Source organism: Stegodyphus dumicola, chromosome X1 (assembly GCF_044657685.1).
Source record: "Stegodyphus dumicola isolate Sdum_Otavi_A_Nest chromosome X1, ASM4465768v1".
Taxonomy (NCBI): domain Eukaryota; kingdom Metazoa; phylum Arthropoda; class Arachnida; order Araneae; family Eresidae; genus Stegodyphus; species Stegodyphus dumicola.
In genome coordinates, this window is record NC_140780.1 from 218635011 (window position 1) to 218645283 (window position 10273).

A 10273-nucleotide genomic window follows, 5' to 3' on the forward strand; every position below is an offset into this window, starting at 1 on the left:
GTCTTCATAACGTCCATTGTTCCTTGTCTGGCTTTTAATAACAAAAAAGAAATAAAAACCAATATACAATGAAAATACAAATAAGCAAGAATATTTTTGCTTCTTTCCAGGCATGTCATCCTTTAAGTATTGTCGTGGTGCAAAAAATTAAATACATATTTGAATTTTAACCAGTCGTAAAAAGCGAAATTTTTTGATAATGAGCAGAATAAATTTACTAATAATACGTTTTGGAAGGAAAGCTCAGAATGATTCAGAAAGTAACCCGAAACTGATTGAAAATTATGTTTTCTGCCTCTCATCTTAAAATATGACGATTGGAAATTTCATGCCGCAAATCGAAACTTAGTGTCGTAAAGGCAACCCTCCTTATTGAATTACTGATATAATGCGATTAATTAAGCCTCAAATACTAGTTCTGAAACATAATTAAGGCAGCCACTGAATAACACAGTCAACCATTGTCTTGAGATTTGAGGTGATACAATTTTATAGCCCTGCTGTTAATAATTCTGAGGTGAGCAATATTGAAGTAAATGGCAATCATGGCAGATTTCATCGTCGTATTATTACTGTATATCATTAGACAAAGTCAGCAAGAATCATATAGCGAAAATAGGCTTTTGATGGAAGGCAGATGCAAGGGACACGTATCCGGCTAACTTAGGGAACTAGAACATGAAACTATATATCTCTTTGCGTTTCTTTTTAAGAAGCACGAGTGTAGGTTTTTAATCATTTTCTAATTATTTTATTAGTCTTTCTGAGATATTTTCCCGAAGGTTGCTGTGATCGCTTTGGTAACATTGATTACTAAAATATTTTGCTTTTTAAATTATTAAGAAAATATTTCAAACCGTTTTGCTTCAAACTTTTGTCCCATGATATAATTTAAAGGAAATTTGACATGGCTGGAAAGAAGGAAATGTTGGACAGACTATTTGACAGAAGATAAGGACCATTAGACGTACAGAGATTTGATTAGAACATAGATTTTAATTTGCAACCAATAAATTTTGATCACTAACTTAGTCCAATATTAATGGTTCTAGAGTATTAAAATTCTTGAATGAGATAGCTTACTTCTGCATTCGGAAACTATACTAAAGCAATGTAAAATGAACCAAAACTGCCAAAGATTACAAAAAATGCAGTGAAGCAAACCTGCAAAAGATAAAAAAACCAATCATATTAGGGAATGAAATTAATAAAGTTTAGCTAACCATGCATTTTAAAGTAATGCCGTTGAGATCTATTGCTGGTACTTTAAGCTAGAAAATACTACTTCAGCACTAAGCCTTCCAGCAGATGCCATGAAATGCAAAATTATCTCATTCATCTCGCAGTATGAAAACGGTTGTCAACAGCCTTTAACAAACAAGTCGCATTTAACCTCCCTGGCAATGTCTTTAATAACAATTTCCAGTGGGATGACTACTAATGAGATCTCTAATCGGAGTAAACTTGCTATCTGTTTAAAGTTTTGGCTACATTCTGGCAGTTGGCTCTTTGATCATTCTGCAATAACTATGCAACTTGGATGAATTACATGGACAGATTTTATAATTTTTAATTTCATATTAACAACCATAAGTAACTATTTTTAGCTTTTCCAGGGTGTGGCTTTCAGTTCTTCGATTAATAAAACCAATTATCACCTCAATTTTTGTTGTAAAGGAGTTAGAAATGATATGAAAAGATATAACTGACTGATAAGTGAGAAATCCTTAGTGCTGAATAAGACACTCCAGTTTTATATTGCAACAAAACCTGAAATTCTTAAGAAAAATACCTGGATTTTAGATATTTACACTTCAATAGAGTTTCTTCACTTGATTTATGTAATTTATTAGTCCCTATTAGGTATTAGTCTGTTAATTTTAGCTTACACATGTAGAAGATAAATTTTTAGTAAAAAAAGTATACTTGGCAATATAGTTGTAGAGGGTGAAGAAAGTACTGCTTTAAAAATTTACGTTCTAAAATGAGCGACAGAAAACTCCGTAGGAGAACAAACTTTGCATTTTAAAACGAAACCATCTTTTTTTTAACTACTTAAAATAGCTAATAATGACAGCTGACACTGAATTTATACATGGAAGGTTTTGACATTAATATAAAATTTAAAAAACAAAGAAGTGATTTATTAGAACCTTCGAGATTTCTTTTCGTTTGATATAAAGAAGCCACCAGAAGTAAGAATAAATCACTTTTCTTTGAGAGATAAAGTTTCATGCTTCATCTCTGCTGCATTATAGCAGTTGATATGAAATATTAGTCTCAGCCATTAACTTCTATCTTTATGAAAATGTCTTTTGGACAGGCTAGCCTTTATATGAAATGAATAAATAAACTTGTATTACTTTATATATTTCAAGGCTAGGCTTTTATCACCATAAAAATAAAATACGCAGCTTCTTGATTTTATAGATTTCAAGAAATGACTACATTAATTTTCATGCAAATTTTATTTTATTTTAGGATTTCATATAAGAAAAAATGGGAGCTTTAAAAATTTCTGTACATTCAAATTTTAAACTTTATTTCAAATATGCAAAATTATTTTTTTAAGCTATCTCCAACATCACTAGGGAAATATTCCAGACTTAAATGCACACACAATAAAATTATTTTAATATTATGAATATTTGTTTTTCGCTTCCTATAGTTATGAAGCTTTCTTCCAACAATTGATATTTAATCAATAATTAACAACAGCTGAAATAACAAAGCTGCTTTCCCTTCAAAAGTCCTCCACGAAGGCATATCTCTCCTTAGGCAGATAGCCTTTGAGGCTTTGCCGTAATCTCAGGAAACGAAGCCATCCTCTTGGATTGAAACTAGTAAGAAAATATATAAAAAAGTGTGTATATTTCGTGTATTTTGACACCTGAAAACGAGTAATTTCCTACGTTTTCAAAGAATGCAATTTAAATGATATTCGAGCCATAATTCTAAATAATGGATAATTTCAGAACAAACGCAGATGCTTTGCTTCAAAACTGTGTCAACGTATTTAGTTTGCTGAAGTAGGTATTTGTGTCTGTTAAAAAATATCCATATATTATGTCTCAAAAGTTGAAAATGTAGTTTGGTTTCTTTATTCTAACAGGATGCCACATTTTTAGAAAACTAGTTTCTTGATAGTTTATTCCTAGAATAAGAACATGGCATTCCGCCAGGTAGAACGTAGGCTGCTTGAGTTGCAAAAATTACCATAATAAACTTCCGTAAATACTTTTTATCATTCATAATTACCTTTTTTTTCTTATTGTGCTATATTGCGTAGCTGCTGATATGTATAGTTCAAGATTTCAGTGTTTTATGAACTACTTTATGGAAGTAATTTACATTATAGATTCAAATATTAAAAGTGTACTCAATAACGTATCTGCACATCTTCAGTCAACGAATATCGCAAGACTTCACAAAATATGCTTAAGTAAATAAATAATAAAAATACTTCAAATCTGATTATACTTTCTCATAATTTACTCTCATTTACGTCTTGGTATATAAATAGTTCTATATAACATTTTCATGCTACAAAATAAATATATTTTCTTGACTGCTTTGCAGAAAACTAAGAGGAAAAAAATCATCATGAAAACGAAATTTAGTGAAAAATTCAGAAATTTCATAATTTTGAATTTATGGTTCTTAAAAGCTAGCAGGTAGAACATAAATAAATTCGATAGTATAACAGTTTATTTGCAATATGATTTCAGGTTGGCTTAGGGCATGGTATTATTCTATATGATCAAAGCCCACCAGTGGCCTAGCGTACCGACAACGGTAAGTCGCTGAACACTGATAGTTCCGAACTGGATTCGATTCTAGGCGAAAGGGCTGATTGCATGGGTGTTTTCGTGGATTTTCCCATATGTAACAAGTATATGGGCCAGTTTCCCTTACAAAGTCCACCATGAAGGCATCCCTCTCCTTAGGCAGACAGCCCTAGTGTGCTTTGTCGTATTTCAGTAAACCAAAACAAGCCAAACATCTATATGGTCAAAAAGTAAAATAATCTTATAATAAATCTTTTTGATAAAAATATATTCGAGTGCAAATATATAAATTTGAATAAACTTTGCCTTTAATTATTTTAGAATTCCATTCTTCAACATGATTTGATAACTAGAAAAATTTAAGAACAATATACAGCAGCTGCCAGAGCCGGGATAAGGGTAAGGCGAGTGAAGCACTTGTCTCAGGTGAAGAATTAGAAGGAGCGAAAAAATTAGCGATGAAAAATCAGAAATAAATTTTAAGAAAGGAATTATGATTGTTAACTTTCAAATTAGGAACGCATCAAAAAGAATTTATTTTAAACCATATTTACAGCTATACAATTTTATTAGCATTATTTATGATAAAAAAGCACTGCATTCTTGATGTTCCATTCTTTCTGTGTATATAATGGCTGCTTATGTGATTTCCATTAGTCGTTCTTTTCGTAGCCATCTTCTCAGTATGGATGGCGCCTCTCAGTTCACATTTTGAAGCAGCCTAAGGTCAACATAATAAGAAACAAAATTATTTAAATATGATTTAATTTATTTACTTTTACTTTACTGCAATCAGGTTTCTTTAACGCATATTTTCTATCGCATTTCCATTGATTTCTAGGAAGCTGTTAATAATTATTTTATATTACAAATAGTCCAGCCAAATAAACAGGAGAATTAGAGTGATTAATTTGTTTTCCAAAAGTACCATTTTTTAATATTAAAGCTTATTTTTGGAGTTATCGTAAAGAAGCTGGCACAAAAATTAAGGACGAGACGCGTTTTTTCCAATATAAAGTTATGCAAAAGCTTTCCAAATCAACAAAAATAATACCATAAGATTCCCAAGATGTAATAACATGGGTAATGTAAGCAAAACTTCCCAAAAAAGAAATCAAAATGATAGAAAGGAACTTAATTGAAAACGAAGCATGGAGCACAATGCAACAGAAAGCCGAAACATCCATGTGACACGCGTCCAGCAAGAAACATCCAGCCTTTAGTAAGGGATATGATCTCCCCTGATTGCTGTGTAGGTTTCACATCATTTGCTCATGCTGAATATGAGGTTGTCAGTGAGTTGTTGAGGCATTTCTGCCCATTCCTCTTGTAGCACTAATCGCAGCTCCGGAATCGTTACTGGCAATAAGTTACGTGCTGCCACGCGTCTCTATAGAAAGTTTTATACATGCTCGATGGGATTTAGATCCAGAGACCTTGCCGGCCAATCCATGTGCTGCAGTGTGGTGAAGATCTGACAAGTTACACAGTAACAGCAAAAAGGTTCGCTGCAATAGTATGCATGCAAATTCGCTACAGCGGTTTTTCATATGAAAGTAGAACATTTAAGTAACATCTTCAGCATTCTGTATGAGAAATTAAGGTTATTCTGGCATCAACATTTTTTATGTGTAATGGTGGGCACTAGCCGTTATAGGTGTTGACTGTTTTGTATTAGCTAAGAAATACTTGGCGACAGAGGAGAATCTTTGTCTAATAGCGCATGCGCCAGCAGAGTCGGCATTGAAATTTTAATCTGTGAAGCACTTGATTTTGTTGTACATTCGAAGTTGCGATTCATATGTTACGCAGTAAGAAAGAAACCTAGCGCCAGAGGGTCGCTATGGAAAATTAATGTATTGAAAGTTTGAGTGTGTGTGTGGTGTTATTTTATTGTGATATATAGCTATCGACGGCAAATATAATAAGTCAATTCATTGGCCATTACTAAGATCGGAAGCAGTGATCACTCTATTATGGAGGCACCTAATAGGTGGGCCATCGGTGCCTCCTGTGAACGGACAGGCAATTTACAAGCATACCTTATCCGAGATTCGAACCCGGGCCTTTCTGTACCACAGTCATAGTCACTAACGACTTTACCGTCTGGGCGGCTGTTCTGACAGCAACTAGAAACCTAATTATTGCATATTATATTATCAATCACCTTAATATACCGCTATGTAAACTTATACAGGAAGTTTTGCGTTTCTTTTTCTGTACTTTAATAAATAAAAAATTGTAGATTCGAATTTTATAAACTTGATCCCAATAACCATTAGTGTCTAACGCCTTCAAATATCTGTCCTGATAGATTCCATTAGTGTGGTCATTCGTTATAGGTAGTACATTATACAATAGTATCCGCTTGGAAATCGTCATTAAAGAACCATGTCCGTCACTGGATTCCTTAGTGTGAATGAAGCCAAGACAAGATACTTGGCAACTTCTTTTGTTCCTTCTGCTGGTCATCTAAAGGAATTTTCCACTTAGTTGCCTACAAGTAGGATTACAGAGGACAATTTACATCGATAAAAAGTTTTCGGACATTTTGCCAACATAACGAGTAGAATACTACAGGATCAACAGGGATAACTGCCGTGTGTAACTTAATTAAAAATATGCCAAGACTGAGAATACCAGGGAGAGGAGGTGAAGTCCAGAGAGTTGCTTGGTAAGTGGAATGTAAGTCAAATTCAAATTATTCAACGTTTTTAACCACTCGGTTACTGGGCAAACCTGAAAAGTGATCAGAGATGTAAATATATAGAGTTTCGCAACAGACCAGAACAGCTGTTTCTTTTTTCACAACCTATTTTTGTGAACAAGGATTTTCTTCCATGTTATATTTGAAAAATAAATACAGAACAAAATTAAAAGGGGATCCTAATTTACAGTTAAAGCTAAGTGAAATAAGGCCAGGCGTTAAGAAATTGATCTCTCTTAAACAGACCCAAATTTCACACTAAAATTTAGAATCTCAGTATTATAACTTAAATTTTGATAATTAAAATGAAACCCAATTTTTAATTTAACATTTGTATGTGTGTATATTTAAGATAAATAGCCAATAGGTAATGCAAATGGCGATATATATATATATATTTTAAATATTTCTATTGAGAATTTGAAAACTATAATCCTTGTAAAATGTAGCGGTGGTACTGAAGTTTTTCAATTTTTGTTTAGATGGTACGCGTTAGTCAAAAAAGGTTCAGAATCCTTGAGTTGAATAAAAAATTCTGAAAAGGTTGAGATCAGGATTTCTTAAACTGTGGGTCGCGACCCCCAGGCACCTGCAGCAGGGGGTCGCCAAAAATTTTAGCAGTTTTGATATTTTTTAACTTATAATAATTTTACAATTACTAAATATTTTTATACAATATTTCTGAAAATAGTTAAAGATAAGTAAATACAGACAAAGAAAAAACGAAAACGTTTAGACGCAATATTTTTATAATATAAACGTTCATTTTCCTTTCTTTGCACGTGACGCTGTCATTTCGTCTGTTATTTATTAAAAATTTTCACGTTGTTTTATGTTTTAAAATTAGAAATTAAAATTAATGACCTAAAACTGCAATAGTATATTACAGTATAAGTGAAAAAATTGACAGTTTCACTCACACGTGTGTCGGATTTGCGCAATACTTATGGGGTCCTGGGGGTCGCGAAAAAATCTCAGTGATAAAAAGGAGTCGCGACTGAAAAAAGTTTAAGATACCCTGCTCTAGACTGTATTTTTCATATAATTTCATTCAGAATTAAAATGTAAATTTAAAATTAGAAATCAAATATATTGATGAAAATTCGAGGCTAATTTCACAGTTTGAGCACAAGAAGCCCATTAACACAGAATTTCCATTGTAAAATTTTTCTGCATCAAATTATTATTAAAAAGCAATTTTGTAATTTTTTTTTTTTGCGAATTTGGCCCCTCGAATGAATAATTCACTTAATGTTGCAATGCAATCATTTCTTTCTCCACAAGGAAAGTGAGGTTGTTCTCATAGTCACATTGACTCAAGAATTTTTCTTAAAAAAAATCAATCACGTTGAAGATAGATATTAATCTCCCTATACTCAGGGACTTCGTGGAATTCTTTCGCTTGAGTAGTCAAGCTTTTTGTTTCTTTCTGTTGCCTGAGTAACGAAGTCTGGAATCCTTTACACTGGCAGATGATTATGCACAGATTGTATGTTCACGTAAAACACTTACCATGACCATAACGTCACTTGAAAAATGAACATGATTAAAATTCCTTCAGCAAATTTCCATCATGCCTTTAGTGCTTATATATTTTAAGCAATTTACACAACCTAATAATGTGATGTTTATTGATTATATGTTATATAAAGCATTAATAATTTTATTGAAATCTGACCTATTCCTATTATTTACCGCACAATTTTACTGGCTACTTCTTGTCAAATATTTCTCACGTTTATGCATTAAAATATTCATTAAGACTGTAACCAATGGTCTCGTTCGGTTAATCGCTGTTAGCTGAAAATTTCCATTTCTTCTAACATTTACATTACTTTTATCGTAACCAGAACACATTATTCACAGACGCACAATTAAACTGTGGAGACATTAGGTTAGTTGGAAAAGCCGGAGAGATGAAAAATGAGCAATCGCCTTCGCCGGGAATCCAGCCACGGACCTCTGGAATACCGGCCTAGCGTGCAGAACCACGAAGGCAAGAAGGTGCAGAACCACGAAGAAATACCTTATAAAACCTTTCACGCATAAATGAGATTTCTGTAACAATTTTAATTCAATCGGAAGATGTAAAAAGCGGCTGCGGGACAAGAGTCAAATTTTACAGAATCAACAAAAAGTATCCCATTCCTCATAAGAATGTCAAAAGACACTGTAGATTCATTAGGTTATTTTTAAAGCAGGAGGGATGAAAAATGAGCAACGCCCTCGCCGATAATCGAACCACGGATCTCTGGAATATACGCCCAGTGTGCTGACGAAGGCATGCTAAAAAGGCGGGAGAAATACCTTATATACTCCCACTTTTTAAAGGGCGACTGAGGTTTTTAGGGGACCCAATCGCCAAACCCTGGGTGTGGAGAATCATCATCCACCGCCCTTTTAGTTCAGGGGCCAATGTAGAGACATAAGGTATTTTTTAGAAGCAGGAGTCATAAAAATGAGCAACGGCCTCGTCGGAAATCGAACCACGGACCTCTGGAATACGCGTCCAGCGTGCTGACCACTACACTACGAAGGCATGCTAAGAAGGCGGGAGAAATACCTTATAAAATTTAAGTAATTCTTCATTATATGGATTTTAGTTAAATAGATCTCATAGTTGTTTGTTCTCGATTTCTAACATTCTTGCGAGAAATGGGATAATTTTATGTTTGCTCCTGCCAAATTTGATTTTTGTCACTTAGCCCCTTATTACATATTCCGATTTAATTGTTTTCCAAAGAAAAAATAGTTAATGACACTACCAACACTTATTTTAAACCGACAGCAAAATATTATTCTGTGTGTATGGCTCAATTAAGTTATTTGATAATATTCATCTTATTACTGTAGCTTCAAAAACAGCGTATTTCGAACTTACTGTATTTCAATAGATAAAGAAAACTTATTTTTATTATTTATTTGTCGGACTTGAATTTATAAATTAATGCTTGTTCATCATTCTTCTCTCATACGCTTAAGAACTGGTAATCAGGTATATTGATTACACAACTGGTTAACATCCGAACCCCTAGAGACCTAACTTCATACGAAGGAATTTCATTGAAATTCTCTCTCTACGTAAAGTACATCAAAGGGACTAAATATAACTTTCTGCCCTATGTAATGATGATCCTACATATTCCGACAAATATTAGCAGGTCGTAGGAGTTACAAGGTACGCAAAGTTGTCTGAGTTAATTTATTACGGCAGTGCAGTGGAAGGCTAGCTCTCTAAAGGGAGGAATGTCTTCGTGAGAGGCTGCTAAGGCTAACTCTCCGAGTTTACATTACACATGTAACAACAACTTCAGTAACCCGAAAGAGGCAATCCATTCTGCCGCCAGGATCAGAAACTGGTATGAACTCTCGTTGTTCAGCAGCTTTAATCACTCGGCGATTAAACAGTCGCTAGAGACGTTTTTGCAGCATCCAATATGAATTCCTTATCAGTGAAAGTCTGTACACAAATGCTGCCAGATAATTTGTCGCTGTCAATTTATTTACTGATAAAATATTTTTTCATATTTTTCTTTTCATAACAAACGTCATTTACCTTGTTGTGATAAAACTGCCACTATACCGTTCTTCACCCGATCTAAATTATTAAATGTAGTTATTGCACCTAACCAATGCAGTTATTGCAAAATAAATAATCTAGATAGTTTAAAATTTTGCATCAAAGAACACGAATCTTTCATTCTTGATTGGATCCTCCAGTTGCTAGCCGGATGTGCTATACCACGAATGCATGCAGTGAGGAAGGCGAAAATTCTTT